We start from the raw sequence: 17543 nt of genomic DNA, 5'->3' as shown, positions 1-17543 counted from the left end.
AAGGAGAAGTCTTTTCTCCAAGAACACACGTCTAAAATACCACAGAAGTCAGTAGAAAAAGGCATCTCGTACACAAATATTTTTCCTACAACGGCTCTGGAATGGACCCTCCGCAGTAAGCTTGGTTCCCCCTGTAAGTTGGAGCGGCTTTTCTTTTTCCGACAGGTTCCCTATTAATAAAGTGAACGTTCCCCAACAGCATGATTTTTGTGAGAGGAACAAACCTTTTCAATTGAAGAATTACATTAAAATTCTGTCCTTAGCATTCCTTTTTCCTCATTTCAGAATCGCAATAGGAAAGGAATAAATTGGAAGTTAATGGAAGCCACTTCCTTTGCAGGGTTTTCAAAGTGATAGCAGGCTCTGTTGCCAAAGACAGAGAAGGCACGGAGAGAAAGCGCAGCCATTAGCTAGGCCTGGGCAGGAGAGCTGTCCTCATTAGAAGATCCTCGGTGATAGTGGTGCCTCGGGTGGGGTTTCACTGTAGTTGAAAGCGGGGAGAGAAAACAGGCTAAGTTTCCAGGACTGTCTAAGACTCAAGCTCTGCTCTGTGGGCCATTATTGAATATGTCCATGTTGGGTCCAGACACTGACGCTGCAATGGTGCTCCTGTGGTGACACAGGAACTGGGAGCTGCCAGGATGGTTGCCTAAGGGCCCATCAAAGTCTGGAAAATCAGAGAAACTGGCACACTCTATCAGTGGGGGAGGGGGAGATATGGGAGAGTTTAAACAAATTTGGGTTGGGTTTTTTTTTTTTTTTTTTTTAATTTCTTAAAGAAAAGGTGGTGAACAAGAAAAAAATACATACATATATATATATATATATATATATATATATATACACACACACATATATATATATAGTCTTTGAGGAATAAAAGCACTTTCAAGAATCAGGGGTCTGGTTGGCAAGTCAATCTTGCGATTATAATAGAAAAAAGCATTGTTCTATATAGTTTTTCTGACCATTCCTGAAACTGTGACCCATAAATACAGTTCCTCATGTGGTAGTGACCCCCAACCGTAAAATTATTTTTGTTGCTGCTTCACATCTGTAATTTTGCTACTGTTAGGAATTATAATCTAAATACTTCATATGCAGGATATCTGATATGTGACCCTTTGAAAGGGTCATTCAACCCTAAAGCAGTCGAAACCCACAGGTTGAGAACCACTATTCTAGTAAGCCGCAATACAGACTTATTACACAACACATGTGTGTGCCCATGGGAAAGTGTAGTCAGAGAAATGACAGCAAAAGTAACTATCTCAGAAGATTATTATGAAAATATTTAAAATATAGCCACACAGACCCTCTCAGGTATATTTTAAGAGTATATTCAACCAAACAGTATTTGCAAGTTACTTTTCTAATAAAATTAGCAGAAGTATTGGTTTAAAAAGCAGGAACACCTATGTGTAATCCCAGCACTCGGGAGAATGAGGCAGGCTATGGACTGGGTGTCTGAAGCCAGCCTGGGCGACACCGTGGATTAAAAACCAGAATGAGCTACATAATAGAACCTCATCTCCAACTTCTGATTTTTGAAAGCAACATATTAATTTTTCTCTATATATTCTCAGCATATATATATATATATATATATATATATATATAATTTTTTAAATTGCCAAGAACCATGTATGCTTTTTTAAAGTTATATAAGAGTAGAAGAGTTAACCTAAGGAATCCAGAGCTGCTAGGTCCAAATGAGACATTTCATCATTGTGACTCTACATGCTGGTGAAAGGGGCCACTTCTTCCAAAGGTCAAAACCCGTAAAGCCCCCTCTCCAAGGCTTGAGCGCACAAAGCATAGGCTGTGTCCTCTTGGGAACACCTGCGAGGCTGAAGGATGGTTAATATTCTCACAGCACAGAACATCTTGTCTATGAACCTTGAAAGTGAGAAACAGCCAAACCTAGGCCCTACTTCAACTCACAGAAGCCTTACCCAGTTTCTGCTTACTATATCCTGACCTTCAGGAGCAGTATCTGTGGGTGTTCTACTACAAGACATGACCTCTGAGTTGCTGACAAGATGATGCAGTTTGTTTTTACAGTGCTGGGACCTTTCTCAGCTCATCTCTGGACTTCCATGGCCCAAGTCACTGGAAGGACCATATAATATGTGCTTGTCCGCCCATAGCCCACCTGGGAAAACAATTGTATGCCTTTTTTTTGAATTACACAGTTAGGAGTGGTTGAATCCTGGCCCTGTTCATCTCTGACTCCAGCCTTAACCTTAGCTGTCTGCTAGCTGTTCGTCTCTTGACTAGTGTCAACCATCCTCCAACCCTGCAGGTGTCTCAGGTGATCAGCTTGGAGCTTTGCCATGGCAGTTAACTCTATCCCAGCCACCGGGATAGAGCAGCGGTCTTTCCATGTTGCTTCGCATTTAGCTGCTCATCTACGGTGTGGTCTGGGATGGTCTCTTCTTGTTAGCAGCCATCCTTACTTACAATTTAGTTTGTCACAGCCGATGCACTGGGAACAGGATATAGGAAAGAACAATAGTGTCTGGCCTACATGTGTTGTTCCTCAGGGGACTCGGGGAACCAGCCAGCCTGCAATTACTAGCCCAGAGCCGGGTCCCTCATCTTTCTAGCATGCTTATCACATACCTAAGGACAGGCCTTCTTACTCACCTTCCTCAGAGTCTCAATCTTGGCCACGTTAACCCTTCATCTTCCTCTTGACAGCAGGCAGTGTTCTGACAAGCTGCGTATGGGCAACTTCAACTTGTGGTTTTCAAACCCCCCTTATTACCTGTAGAGAGTCGGCTCCTCGGGACTTCCTCTGCTTTTGTTGTTATTAGTGAACTGGTGTCTCGGTAATATTCCACTTCATGTTTTTGTAGTACCGTGGGTCTAACTCAGATGTAGAAAGACACTTTGTAAGTTCATAAAGAAGGGCTTTGAGCAAAACCACAAGGAGATTGTAACGGGGGAAAAAAAAATCATTGCCAACTGAGAAACATGTTTTCTGTGACTTTCACCACTCTAGTCCCTTAAGCTGGTAGGTGGTCTATAATCATCTCCTGGCATATAGAGACCTTATACAAAGAAATGACAGCTTTCAGTCCAAATCCCTATTTGTTTACGGCCAGATTACCGGCTAGCCTAGTATCTAAAAAAGGTTTGAAATTAAAACTTTTATCAACTAGAAACAGATGGTAGACCTGGAATCAATCAATCTGCCTACTGTAAAAATAGAATTACTCTGGCTCCAGCCGGAGAACATCCAAAGGAGAGTGAGTTCAGATTCTGTATCGTGTATGTTTTCTTTTCATCTTATCATTTTTGTTAAGTATGCTGTTACCATGTTTGCAGTCCTGGTTTGAGCACAATGAAAATGGGGGAAAATGTTTTAATGCAAGCTGCTGTCTCTGCGGCTCCCACAGCTCATGGAATGGTGCTATGCACACAGAACATTCTCCATAGCTTTTCATTGAAGGAAGATTGGAGGCAACACCCACTGATGTAGTCAGGTGAATATTCATGATCGAGCAGAGTCTGATGAAATCTAGAATGGACTCTCCCCAAAGCACCTTTGAAAAACTACTGTATAAATGATCTTGTGCTCTCTGGGATGGTGCAAAGCCCTGCACCAATCATTAATACAAAAAAAGTCGATATTTCACATTTTTCTTGTCTGTCTTTTGATGTTTACCCAATAGCAGTTGTTTGCTCACTTTCTTTTTCTTCATAAAATGAGAACTTCCTCAGTTCATCTTGTTGCTCAGATAATTGAATGAGAAAAAAAAATAAAGACTTCCATACTGGAAGCATTTTATTCTGAAATATTGCTTTTAAGGAGCAAGGGTCCCAAGAACTGTGCAGATAGCAGATTGAGGTGGTAGTGCATCATAATCCCAGAAATCAGGAGGCAAGGGTTGGAGAATTGGTGTAGTGCCCAAGCTGCCCCACGTTGGGCGACCAAACTGTAACGCCCTCTCTGTTCCGCAGGTCAGGGTAGGAAAATTCCGGGTATTTATAAGTACAAGCAGGGGCACACAGGTGAAAACATTTTATCATGTGCACCATGCAGCTGGGGTCACTAAACAGCAAAACAAGCTATGTGGGATAAACAATATATTTATCAGAGTGTGCTTCAGCTGTTGTAGGCTTTGGAAAAACAAGTCTTTCATTAGGGTATATGGTTTGAGATAGCTGCAAAGTTGATAGCCGCTTTCTGCTTAAAGTCAGCTCTCAACAGATTGGGAGTTTGAGGCCAGTCTGGGGTACACCAAAAGTTCAGGGGTAGCTTGAACTAAATAGCAAGGCTCTGTCTCATAAAAGCAGGGGTTAGGGATAAACTCATTGAAAGATTGCTTGCCAAATAGTGACAGGCTCTGGACTCCTTTCCTGTGAGGCAGAGAACAAAAAGGAGAAGGAGAAGGAAGAGGAGGAGGAGGAGGAGGAGGAGGAGGAGGAGGAGGAGGAGGAGGAGGAGGAGGAGGAGGAGGAGGAGGAGGAGGAGGAGGAGGAGGAGAAGAAGAAAGAAAGTTCTGTTCCAGCCGAGCAAGATGTCTAAAGAATGAAGGTGACCCCAGCCCCTGTCATTATAAAGAAACAAATGGCCAAAATGTGGTGAATCCTATTTGAGAAAAGGCCTAAGGTATTTGGCATTGGGCAGGACATGCTGTCCAAAAGAGATCTCACTTGCTTCTCAAATGTCCCCAGTACATAAGGCGAGGAGGCTTCCTCTGTAAGTGGTTCAAAGTACTACCTCCTGCCATTAACTAGTTAGCTCAAGTCCTGGACCAGCAAACTGTTCTGCGACTGCCTAAGCTTGCCAACAAGTACAGACCAGAGACAAAGCAGGGAAGACGCAAAGGCTACTAGCCCGTGCTGAAAAGAAAGCTGCCGGCAAAGGGGATGCCCAAACTAAGATATCCATGTCCTTCAAGCAGGACTCTACCGCCTTGTTGGAGAACAAGATGGCTCACCTGGCGGTGATTACCCATGGCGTAGACCCCATTGAGCTGATGGTCTTCCTGCTTGGCCTGTGGTGAAAGATGAGAGCTCCCCATTGCATCATCAAGGGAGCAGCCAGGTTGAGATGGCTAGTCCACAGGAAGGCGTGCACCACTGTTGCCTTCACATGGGATAACTCAGAAGATGAGGGTGCTCTGGCTAGGCTGATGGGAGCTATAGACCAATTATGAGGGCAGGTACAATGAGATCATTCCTTGATCCCAAATCTGTGGTTTGCATTGCCAGTCCCGAAAAGGCAAAGGATGAAGACCTCGCTACTGAACTGAGTTAAATATACACTGCTAAGTTTTCTCTACATAAATAAAATTACAAAATAAACCCTCAAAAAAAGAAAGAAAGAAAGAAAGAAAGAAAGAAAGAAAGAAAGAAAGAAAGAAAGAAAAAGAAAGAAAGACCTTAAAAGAAAGCAAACATTTCTCCATTCAAATATAAGTTCAGTATGTTATACCTAGTACAGGAGAGGATTGGGGGTTGGAGGTTCAGGTGTGATTCCCAGTTCCCAACCTGCAGTTCTTATCAGCCCCCAATAAGTTAGGCAGGTTACTCTAATTCAGGATAGGTAGGTGGTTTCTTAAGCACAAGAGCCTTTATGTCAAGAATGATAGACCTGTGGCAGTTTCTCTCCAGGGTACCTGTGGTGGTTCTGTCCATATTAGGACTCCTTTAAAAAGTAGCTGGCACTTTTAGTCATGCTACTAGAATCCCCATGTCTGGTGGCTTTTATTCAGCTTGGGTGTCTCATATGTCTCAGGGGATGAATAATTATCTACAGGTGGTTGCTTCTGACCTCCTCTTCTCCTGATTCAATGGTCAGCAGAAAGAAGGCCGACTGTGCATACACTGATAATGATAGCCTAGTTCTCTCTCTCTCTCTGTGTGTGTGTATGTATGTATGTATGTATGTGTCTGTCTCCCCCCCTAACCCCCCCAACAGAGTTTCTCTGTGTAATCCCAACTGACCAGGAACTGACCAGGCTGGCCTCAAACTCAGAGATCTGCCTGCCTCTGCGCACCCCCCCCGCCCCGAGCTTCCAGCATGCTGGCATTAATGAGACAGACCACCACACCTGGCAACGTGTCTTAGTCTTTAAAAACAATTGGCCTGTACTCTCCTTTCTTAGTTAAAGTAATTCCAGAGAGACCACAAAGATCTCACCTGCTAAAAATGTATTATTTTATAAAGCTCATACCCAAAGTAAAACCATAGTTCTTACACTTGAATGCACACAGAAGCAAATCCGGTGTGTGGAACTGGACGATGGAATAAATTATTTACTAGTAAATGGCATTTCACAGTGCTCCGCCTGCTCGCCCACATCCAGGACAAAGGGTTTGGCCATATCTGGAGGCACACTCCTTCAGGGGGAAGTAGACAGCAGGGAAAAGCTATGAAGTCTAGCTGATATGCACATGCGCAGCAGCGGGTTGGTGACAACTTTCCTGTCTTGGGAGTTTGATTATTTGGAGCTGTGTATTTGTGGAGCTGAGTGTGATCTTTTGTGAGCTAGATTCAGATTTACAGAGCAAATAAATGAGTTTCAGCTTTTCCCCGTTTATGTAGGTATATATGGGTCTCCAGCTCCTCATTTGGGTTCTTTATTGACCCTCATTCACGCTTTGCAATTTCAGAATGAGCTTCTGAACCATTTCTTTATAATGAACCTAACTCTGTGCCCATGGCACAAACCCACAACTGGCCCTCCCCCACCTATTCTGATACCCTAGGAGAGTATGGGGGAAGGGACCCCAAAGAAGAGCTGGGTATAAATGCTAGCTAGCTATGGTACCCTTAGGGCACTTTCAAATCCAAAACAGTATTCAGAAGGCACAGATAGAGGAGAAAAACTCAAAGGTAATTATTCCGAATTAGGAAACATGCATCCTTTGCTTGTTGACACCGCACTGGCTGGAATGGAGACAGTGGTGTGTTCTTACACAGCAGTCCCTCTGACCACCACTGATGCAGGAATTGATTAGAGGGAGCTTCCCCCTGACAAGACTGAGGATAACCCCTTCTTTGAAAAGCACCTGACAAAACACAAGTCATTGTTATTTATGTCTGGGAACTACGTTAAAAACTACATCTTCATTTTACAAATACACACTTCCACTGGACCTCGGGCTCCCTTCGATATGCCCCATGTCTGTCTTCTGTTGTGGAAGACAGTGTTCAGGAACTCAGGACTTAGGACTGAGATTTCATGCACAGATCACTGAACATCCTGGGGCAATCCCGACGCTGCTTTCCATTGTTTTCTGTTTTGTTCGATTCTCTGATCGGTTTGCCTTACCTCTTTTTATTTATTAATTATTTTATTTATTTACATTCTAGCCGTTACCCCCTCCTGATCCCCGCACAGTTCCTTATCCCATTCACCCTCCCCCTTGGCTCCAAGAGCCCCCAGCATCCCCCTTCCCTGAGACCTCAAGACCAAGGACTAGGTGCATCTTCTCCTGCTGAGGCCAGACCTGGTAGTCCTCTGCTCTATATGTGCTGGGGACCTCAGACCAGCTCCTGTATGCTGCCTTGTTGGTGGCTCAGTCTCTGGGAGCTCCCAGTGGTCTGGGTTAGTTGAGACTGCTGGTCTTCCTGTGGAATCACCCTCCCCTTCAGCTCCTTTAATTCTTCTCCTAATTCCTCCATAGAAGTCCCCGACTTCAATCCAGTGGTTGGGTTTAAGTGTCTGCATCTGTCTTTTAACCAAAATGAGCATCCCAGGAAATTGGTGAGAACTGTGCAGGCAGTTGAATAAAGTAGCTACTGTACACTTCAAACACTCACCTAGACATGATGAAGGCAATATTTTCATCAATATTTGATTTATTCTGACTCCTTTCAGTAGTCTAGATTTAAAAAAAAAATAGCAAAAACAAACAAAACCAGAAACCAGTTTTTTCAGAATCCGGTGCATCAGCTCTAAGGTGTTCATTGCAGCAGACCTATGTTACCCCTCCAGTATGATCTGCTTAGCAAGTTAATGTTCTCAAGGTGCTGAATTGCTCCAAAATGGCTCAAAATAAGTAATTCAGCCTCCTCTGTATGTGGACTCTTCTCTACATTGGATAGGTACTCTAATAGCTTTACCGTACGGCACATCGTCAGCTCCCCTTATAAAGCAGCTATTGGATAATTTACCCAAAGACCAAGACTCAGACTTGACATTCTAAATGACCACCTGAGAAGCAGAGATTCTCATGTGGATGAACCAGGATAGCTTTCCCTTCCTGTTGGTGCAGATCTAAAGGTTGACAGCTGAGAATTTTCTAGAATGGTGCTTTCTTCTCCATCTCAGTCCTGGGATGGTATAATGAAAGCCTGTGCAGAAGACTCATCCCTCCCTGCTCACCCTTCAGCTTCCCCCCAGTGAAGTGTTACAGATAGAGGGAGCCTCTTGTTTATGTCTGGGCCTGTGGGTCATCTCCAAATGGCTAGAGCATACAGATATTGACCCAGTGAAGACATTACACTTCTCTTCTGAACTCTAACCTGAGATAAAGAAAGGGCAACCTTAAGCAAGAGATCACCTTAAAGCAAGCATCACCCACATGCTTTTGTTTCTCACAGTGTCCCTCCAGTCCGTCCTTCTCACTGCATCTTGTAAACACATGCATCTCAAGCAGACTTCTTAGACTTAAAATGCATCTGAAAGTTTGGTCAGCCTGAGAATCTGAACTGGGGGGGGTGGGGGGGGAGAGAGAAGAGAGAGGAGGGGAGAGGAGAGAGAGGAGAGAAGAAGGAGGAAGAGGAGGAGGGGGGGAAAGGGAGGGGAGAAAAAGGAAGAGGAGGGAGGTAGGGATGGAGGAGAGAGATGCTGATATAAACAAATACTACTTTGAGCCAGCAAGATGGCTGCATGAGTAAAGGTGTTTGCTACTCAAGCCTGATGCCCCCAGTTTGATACTTGGAGCCCATGTAAAGGTAGAAGGAGAAAACAATTCAACAGAGTTGTCCTCTGACCTCCACACAGCGCCTTGACATGAGTACTCCTGCACACACACCATGCATTCACATAAAAATAATCTTACTTTTATTTCTTGTTTTTCAAAAATAAGAAGTATCACTTTCCAGTTCAACCAAAAAAAAAAAAAAAAAAAAAAAAAGGATTTGAGTTTTCTTCCCTATTTAAATATATAAGAAAAAAAGTCTGAAATAAATTAAGGGATTTTTTTTTCCTATAATTAGGCCTTTTGATTAAAATGTATATAAAAATCAAAGGCTAATCGGTTAATTTAAACATGTAATGAATGTTATTTCAACATCAGATGAAAGAAAGACTTCATTCTATGTCAGACTCAAAAAGAAAAGAGCAAGCTAGGTCCCTAAAAAGACAAACATACACCTGACCAGAAGCTGGGAGAAAGTACTTCCCTCCCAGAAAAGGCTATGGTGATAAATCAAAATTCAAAGAATGTAACATGTAATAACATGGCCCTCTAATGCTTCTGTGTACCTGAATATAAACGCATCAGTCTGTTCCTATAGAACTGAAAGGCCTTTCAGAAACTAACGAAAAAGAAAACCTTAAGGGAAGATCACAGCAGGTCCAGGCAGTGGTTAGTTCTAATTTCAAGTAAATTTCTCTTCACTTAAATATCTTGTTATGTGCCTGTTCAGATCCTATTGATTTTATTAATAAAGCGTTCTCTTTTAACATAATTTTAAGGCTTATCTCGCCAAGATACCCATATTAGTCCCACCCAGGTGTGTCCCATCTGACCCTACCCTTCTGCAAACAAAGGCTCTTAAGTCACAGCATCAGGCTGTTGAATATGTCAAACCTCCGAGGCTTGATGAGTATTGTGTCACGAGGTGAGAATCTCATCCATACCCTTTGGTCAAGGAACGTTTCCTCTCTATCCACTACATTCCCGGCATCAGACACGTATGCATTCGGTATGATCTGCCGCCACTGCAGACTTGAGTGCTGTAGAATCGGCGAGTTCAGCATCCACCAGACTCTGAGCAGAGAAGTAAATATGTGTACAGGTGTAAAGCGCTAAGACTCTGTTACTCAACAGGCAGTGCAAACAACCACCATGCTCATCCATCTTGTCATCAGACTGGGGACCACAATGAGACAAGATACACATCTCAGTTAAGCTTTGTCTGGAGATACCAGCAGATGTCAGCAGGGAGTGGTAGAGTGTCCGATGGGAGCAAAGCCTTGACTGGGCAGGCTGAGCATGGCCAGATTTAAATGGACACACATTTTAGAATTTCCAGAATGTGGAGGGTGCACTGGAAGGTGACACCAGAAAGACATGTCAGCTGTTGAAGTGGGGCTTAGATGACATGCTAAAGAGTTGGGCTACCCTGGGGAATCCTTCATGCTGGGTAGGAAAGGTACAGTTAGGGAAATCTAACAAGGAAACCACATGGTGACTGTGTGAGCATGGACTTAAGAGAAGATGAAAGTAGGAGGTACAGGGAGAAAAATCAAAGTTAGGAATAAGAAATAAAAGACTGAATCCAGACTAGACACTAATCACTCATCGAAACAGATTAATCCTGAGGAGATGGGACAATCTCTGAGAGCTCTGGTTTTCCCAGCATAGATAGTAAATTAGATAGAAAAACACCAGAAAACACAGGGAGTTGCCATTTGGAAGTTATGAATGTAAGTCCCCACTGCACAGCGCTGCGTAGGATCAAAAGGTCGGTCTGGGGACTGTATGTTATTGAACACCATTACCCCTCTAATCGAAAGACTGAGACAGGAAGGCCATGAGTTCAAGACTTGGCTAGACATGATCCTAAGATAAAAATAGAAGAAAGAAAGAGAGATATACTGACTAGATCTTAGAAGGAAACCAGTTCTTGAGATGTGGGTGTGATAAGGGAGCTACTGAGAAAAGTAACTTAAGAGTGAATGAGAGCAAAGTGAAGAATTCTGTAGAAGAGCCAGTGTCAGGAGAGGCTGAGAATAACGACCTGACAGCCTGGACTTCCTGTGGAAGTCGAGGGAGTACCGTGTATTCAAGGATCTACCCTCTTGAGCCCTAATCTCTGGAATGTTTAAATCATCTCTCCTTGTACATGCTATTCATTTCTATGTTTGTCTTTTGTGTGCGTGCTCACATGGTCGTGTGTATATACATGCAGGGCCAGAGGACATCTTTCAGAGTCATTTCTCAGGAGGTGCCATCCACCCTGGTTTTTGAGACAAGGCCTCTCATTGGCCTAGAGATCACTCAAGTTGACTAGGCTGGTCTGCAAGTCCCAGGGTTCTGCCTGTCTCCACTTCTCCAGCACTGGGATTACAAATAGCACACGGGGTTGCAGGCATGCCACCGTCTAGCGTGGGGTGGACCTCAAGTCCTCATGCTTGCCTGGCAAGCACTCTACAAACTGGATTGTCCCCCAAGCCCCACTCCCCTTTACCCTTATACTGCTCCCTCGTCCCTCCAGAAACTGAACAGTGTTCATTTTCCATTCCATAGCTCATGAGCAGGCAGCATATTAGTCTCAGTCTTCCCTTATTTTTTATATTACATGTTTACCCAGTTACTAACATAGTCTACTAAGCTGCAATAGTACAATAGTTCAGTGCCGTTGTTTATCTTTGCATTCACTGGTACTCCCAAGCCATGACAGGCCATTGGTCCCTGTGCCTTTTCTATTCTCTATTTGCCAACACTCCTCCTCCTCTTCTTTGTTTTCTTCCTCCTTCTCTTCTCCTCTCCTTACTCTTCCTCCTCTTGTTCCTCTTCTTCTTCTTCTTCTTCTTCTTCTTCTTCTTCTTCTTCTTCTTCTTCTTCCTCTTCCTCTTCCTCTTCCTCTTCCTCTTCCTCTTCCTCTTCCTCCTCCCCCTCCTCTTCCTCATCTTCTGCTCCTCCTCCTCCTTCTTTTTCTTTTCTGTGAAACAGCTTTGGTCAAATGAGAAAGGCTCTAGACTAGACTAAAAACCTAGACTTTACAACCAATTTTGTCTCTCCCAACTGTGATGTTTGGCAAGCCGCAGAACTGCTCTTAAGAAATGAAATGAAAGGTTTCTTAGTAAGGAAAAAATTTCCTGTTACCATAACAAATCTGTGATTCTGTCATTCTTCCAGTTTTTCTTGGCCTCTGTCAACACTTATCCCATAAGAAACATTCACTAAAAGTTACCAAATTTCCTTTGCTGAAACAATGATACACATTACATCTCTGTTGAACCTAGAATCCTGTGTAGTATTATGCTAGTGGTAACAACCACCATTTACAGTGATAAATGAAATTTCTTTGTAAGGAAAATACCTACATTGAAAAAAAAATTCTCCCAATTCTAATCTTTCCCTTTTCTTTACTGCACATCCATTTTCTGTGTGTGTGTGTGTGTGTGCGTGTGCGTGTGCGTGTGTGTGAGAGAGAGAGAGAGAGAGAATACAAAGCAAAGAACAAGAGAAGATGAGCTTGCATTCTGTCTATTTTTAGAACATCCAGGATAATGAAGGCATGTGTAGTTCTATAGAGCAAAAATTCTTGATGGACTGTCTAGCAGGTCTGCATTTCAAAACCTACATAAATGTCCCTGTTCCTTAGCCAGTGCAAAATTTTAAAAGGTGCAAGGGAGCTGCACAGAATCCTTTGAACCCTAAGGGAGCCATTTCTGGACCTCCTGGTTAGAAGCCTGTATCTGAAAGCCTGTGTATTATCATTCCCTCAGTCAGTTCTATTATGCAGGTTATGACTATGCAAAGGTTTTGATCCGGTCACCTTGAGTGTGATCCTTGAAAACAAAAATTTTCTAAGGCCATCTCTCACTGTGCTCCATGTTCAAAGGGCTAGGCCTGAGGTGTGAGAGGAAGGGGTGCCCTTGTCCACGTCCTCTGAACTCACGCTATCTGGAGAGTTCTGGGGAAGAGAGAGTGGCAGGGTGCCTGCAGACTGCTGCCCTCTCTGGTTTCATGGAACAAACACAGGTCAGACTCTGTCCCTTAAGAGAGACCTCCTAAGGAAACTCAACCAAGCAAAGAAATTTAAATCCGTATAGCCCACCCTCTCCTCCCTCAGCTCATCCCTTTCTCAAGATCCTCTCAGCATTTGAAAGAAAATGCAAGTTAAAAACAAAACAGCTTGTTCTTTTGTCTTTCTTGCTTGCTTTTTCCCTGCACTTTGGTAATATGCATATGAGATGGCCCAGTCATCTGGAAGTCCCTTGGTCCCTCTGCTTATCATGATGCTAGATGCTTTTTCAAATGTTGTCTCAAGTTTTTGAGGATTTCCTATTGACAGCATTGCTATTGGATTCAAGAAATAATTGTTTGTCTCTGAGATCATTGTTAAGAAATACCTGCATGTAAAAATCTTGGGCTTGGTGTTACAAATCACACTATTAGTAGTATTAGAATGCCAAATCAGCCCACCATCTGAGAATCAATGATTTTGCTATTGTGTTTATTACTGAGGGTGGTGATCTGTCACTTGCCATAGTGGTGGATAGGTTGTTTTAAATTAGCACTCTAGAGAAAGCATTGTCACGGGAGGTGGGACCAATGAGTAGACTTTCCTGTTTTTGTTTTTATGGGCTCCTGTAAAAGCAAATGTAAGCTATTAAATGTATAAGGTGGGCAGTGAAACACAGGGCACGTGAGTCTTTCATGGGAAAGGTTGCTGAGATTCGAGTCTAACAGCAAATCCACATACCTACTGAGAAACAGAGTCACAAAATAGAGCTGAGGATGCTGGGAGGATGAGAAGGACTATACTTGAACATTCAACTAAAGAATCCATCTTAAAGAGAAGTACCGAAGTCACATTCTAAAGTTTTAGAGAACTGCAAATCGTTTCCACTTGAATACATTTACAGTATCAATAGCCTATTGACATAGAGTTGTTAAGAGTGTAGCTTAGTCAGAGCATCTTTCGAGTGACAATCAACTGAAGATGCTTAAGCACAGGAGTATTATAATCATAGTGGCTCAGAGATTTACCAGTAAGTGTAGAGAGAGGCAGGTAGACCAGTTGTCTAAGGCAGCTGTGGGAATGGAAAAATAGGTATGTGAAAGATATTATGGAGGAAAAATGGAAAGTAGGCACTTCATGTCTGTGAGTGAGGAGGAGAGAGAAGATTTCATCTCAGGACCACAGAGGCTGTGACTCTGAGGCATTTACTAATAACCTCAATGCCTAGGCAACATAAGAGGCATTTTGAAAATACTTCTACAAAAGCTAAAGTAGCAAGTCTAGACAAAAAAAAAACGCAATCAAAATTAAAGTCAAACAAATACATAACCATAAAAAGGGTAACCCACTGGTGCAAGAGCAAAGGGTTAGTACAAGCCTGAGGGAGGGTGTCTTTTTCCAGAGTCCTTTGGGAAGAGAGGTCAGCCGGGAGCAGGAGAGAATGTGCCGTGTGATGAATCTGGAGCCATGAGGCTCTGACCGGATGAGTGGAATAGTGAGCATGAAGTTGATATTCTATTCAAATTCCCTAGAGCCTATTGCATTGAAAATTGAAAAGGCTAATAAAAGAGAAGGCTGCGTCTCTAATATACGAGTTGGGAAGGTCTAGTGCACTGAGGCCAAGCCAGTAACATTGAGCTGCACTGCAAACCTGCCCATAAGCAGAGGCCACATCCGGGAGTCTATGGATTCTGTGGCAATATCCCTGATCAGGCAGAGACCATTGCTGTTAGATTGTTCTTTTAAAACAATAACAAAAAAATAACAAAAAATTAACTATCATTTCTATAAATACCTGAAAATTGTTTTCTGAGAGCTGATTCTTTTTGTTTGTTTGTTTGTCCCAACTCCTTATCCAGAATCCTCGGCTCGTTTTAAAATCTCCCACGCACTCATCTCGGTTTGCTTTAGGTGTACATCCTCAGTGCTAAACACATTGGTGTACATGTTCTCCGTCAGGAATGAGGATCGAGGAATGACTTCTACGTTCGTGTTTATTACTGAGGGTGATGATCTGTCACTTGCCATAGTGGTGGATAGGTTGTTTTAAATTAGCACTCTAGAGAAAGCACTGTCACGGGAGGTGGGACCAATGAGTAGACTTTCCTGTTTTTGATTTTATTGGCTCATGTAAAAGGAAATGTAAGCTATTAAATGTATATGGTGGGCAGTGAAACACAGAGCACCTGAGTCTTTCAGTGGTCACCAGTGAAGACTTTCCCACAGATTACTACCTTTGTCCACAGAAATAACAATACCTTTATTTTCTGTTTACAGGATAGGGGAGGGCCAACTCAGTACAGAATCTGTACGGAAAAGCCTTCAGAAAGATGTCTTAAATCTGTTGCTTTCTGAAACAGTATGAGCAGCAGATGGTAGCTCTATGCCTAAAAACTCCCGTGTTGCTTCCTGTTGTGTAAGCGGTAGGTCTAGGGAGCTCTCTCTGCCTGGCCTTGTCACACCTTGGTGCTGTGTCAGCATTATTAAAATTTTTGCTTTCTTACAAGCCTTCTTCAGCTCACTCTCCCCATCACAAAGCTTTGGCAAAGCCTGACTCTATCACTCAGTTCTGCTGCAACTACAACTACCTTACCCTTCTTCCCAGTCCTAACACCTTCATTGCTGTATATCCAAGATCCCTCAGAACACCCCAACTCCTTCACCCCGTCCTCCCACCCAGTCTTGATCTATCCAGACCTGGTAGCTTAGGTCACCCCCAGGGAGGTCCCTACTGGCTCCTCCAGCTTAAGACATCTCTGCCTACGTTTTGGTCCCCCCTAGGAACCCTAGTACCCGAGGCTCACTCATTGTCAGGAGGCAAATTTTCACATGTGTGGCTACTTTGTATTCTCTCTGGATTCTCAGTACCCTTGCTCCTCAACTTTCACATTAGAGAGTCTTCAGAGACTGATGAGTAACCGGATAGGATGACACCCGAAGGGCTCTTCCTCATTCCTGGCCTTCTGTTTTCACACACTTTGGTCCTGTTAATGCCTTAACTTAATTTAGCCACTTGTTGGCAGGCACACATTGAGAACTTCCAGGGCCAAACTGTTAGGATGAGCTGTTGAGGAGCCAGCTGTATCCTTGTGTCCTTCTGACCGTAGACTCTCCAAAGGTTACTTGTATTTTCATTTCCCAAAAGACCCAAAGGCTAACAGGTTGCCTTCTGAATGCTCAGAAACCTGGGCTGGATCCCTGTGTGCTCAGCCTCCTGTGATAGAAAAATGCCTGCCCAGCAGGAAACGGAATGAGTGGTAAGCCAGTGAAAGCATGGAGTCGAAAGGTTGGCAAAATGCTTTCTACAGGAGAAAGGTGAAGTTCCTGCTTGAGATTGAATGGGGCTGGAAAATATAAACCAGAGAAAGGGCAGGTCAGCATCTGCAGCCAGAATGAATCGGCATGCTGCTGGCGGGTAGGATCTCGTGTGTTTAAAGAACAGATCTCCACTTTGAGTCAAGCCCTGTGATTTACAGAAAGGAAAATGGGCCTGAGGTCGGGTGCCTAACAGTTCCAGTGATAGCTCAGCCAGGAGAGCCCGAACAAGCAGTCTAACCAGCTCGTCTCTAGTTTTCCGTGTATGAGATGGGGGAGAGCTAACGCGGTACAGAACGATCTGTACGTAAGAGCATTCAAAAAGATGTTAATTTCTAGCGGACTTGGGAACTGTGGCCAGTACGGCGTGGTACAGGAATTACGCCAAATGTAAGCCTCAGCTTATGTCCAGTGTTGTTCATAATTCTGTGTCTCCGCTTTGCCGTGCGAATGAGCCTGCCTACACATTGCTTGTTTCAAGATCAATAATGTCTTCAGAAAAGCAGTGACAGCAGTAAACTATTTTGGATTTCTTTCATTTATGCCTTAATCTGCTCGGAGCGTTGGGCTTGCTGGGGAGGGGAAGATGTCTACTTTGTTTCTTTAGTGCTGCCTCTGCAGACTCCAGGCAGTGATAACACTTAATGGTGCGTTGGTTTCTCTAGTCTCCCCACTTCCTCCTGAGTGCCCATTCCCAGCGCTGGCTGAGCGGCGTGGCAGGCTGTCAGACCATGTCAGTCAAACCCCTGATCTCACTGACACTGACCCCTGTGAGTTAATGGGTCAGGCACAGCAGCAGACACCCAGCAGACCTCAGTCTTCGCCATCTCTGTTGCCTGGAATCTTCAAACTGCAAACAACATTTGCATGTTTCCCCTGCCTGCATTCCATACTGTTCTGTATTTATAGCTATTGTTATGACTTTATGTTTGCCCTCCCCCTTCTCCGAAAACATTCATTCTCTTCTCTTACTGCTTCTGAACAAGGAAGCTTCTGGAATTCTCATTGAGAATTTTGAATTTGCTCTTCTCTACTCAGATAATGTTTTAAATTTTTCTCTGGTGATGTCACAAATGGAGAACTCAGAAAAAAAAAATCAGTTCTTAGTCAGATGTTTTTCCTATGGTACATTTTTTTATTATCATGGCATGGTATTCAAATGGACCCTAATATTTAGATAAGTTTCTTATGTTTATGTTTTTTAAAAAGCATGTAATAAAATATCAAAGAACTGTTAAATATCAGAAAATACTTCATCTCATTACACTAAATAAAGTAAGTTATTTGAGATAGCATATGCTCTTAAAATAACAATATAGACAAGAGAGTTCAGGGTCTGGAA

The 17543-nt window shown here is 43.3% G+C and overlaps 1 protein-coding gene across 13 annotated transcripts in view; it reads left to right on the top strand.

Moving 5' to 3' along the window:
* Nucleotides 1-17543, top strand: part of Tenm3 (teneurin transmembrane protein 3) — a 604001-nt gene that overhangs the window by 558741 nt on the left and 27717 nt on the right. The gene's annotated exons all lie outside the window — the stretch shown is intronic.

This window comes from Arvicanthis niloticus, chromosome 16 (assembly GCF_011762505.2).
Source record: "Arvicanthis niloticus isolate mArvNil1 chromosome 16, mArvNil1.pat.X, whole genome shotgun sequence".
Classification (NCBI taxonomy): Eukaryota; Metazoa; Chordata; class Mammalia; order Rodentia; family Muridae; genus Arvicanthis; species Arvicanthis niloticus.
This window is presented reverse-complemented; position numbering and strand designations above follow the sequence as displayed.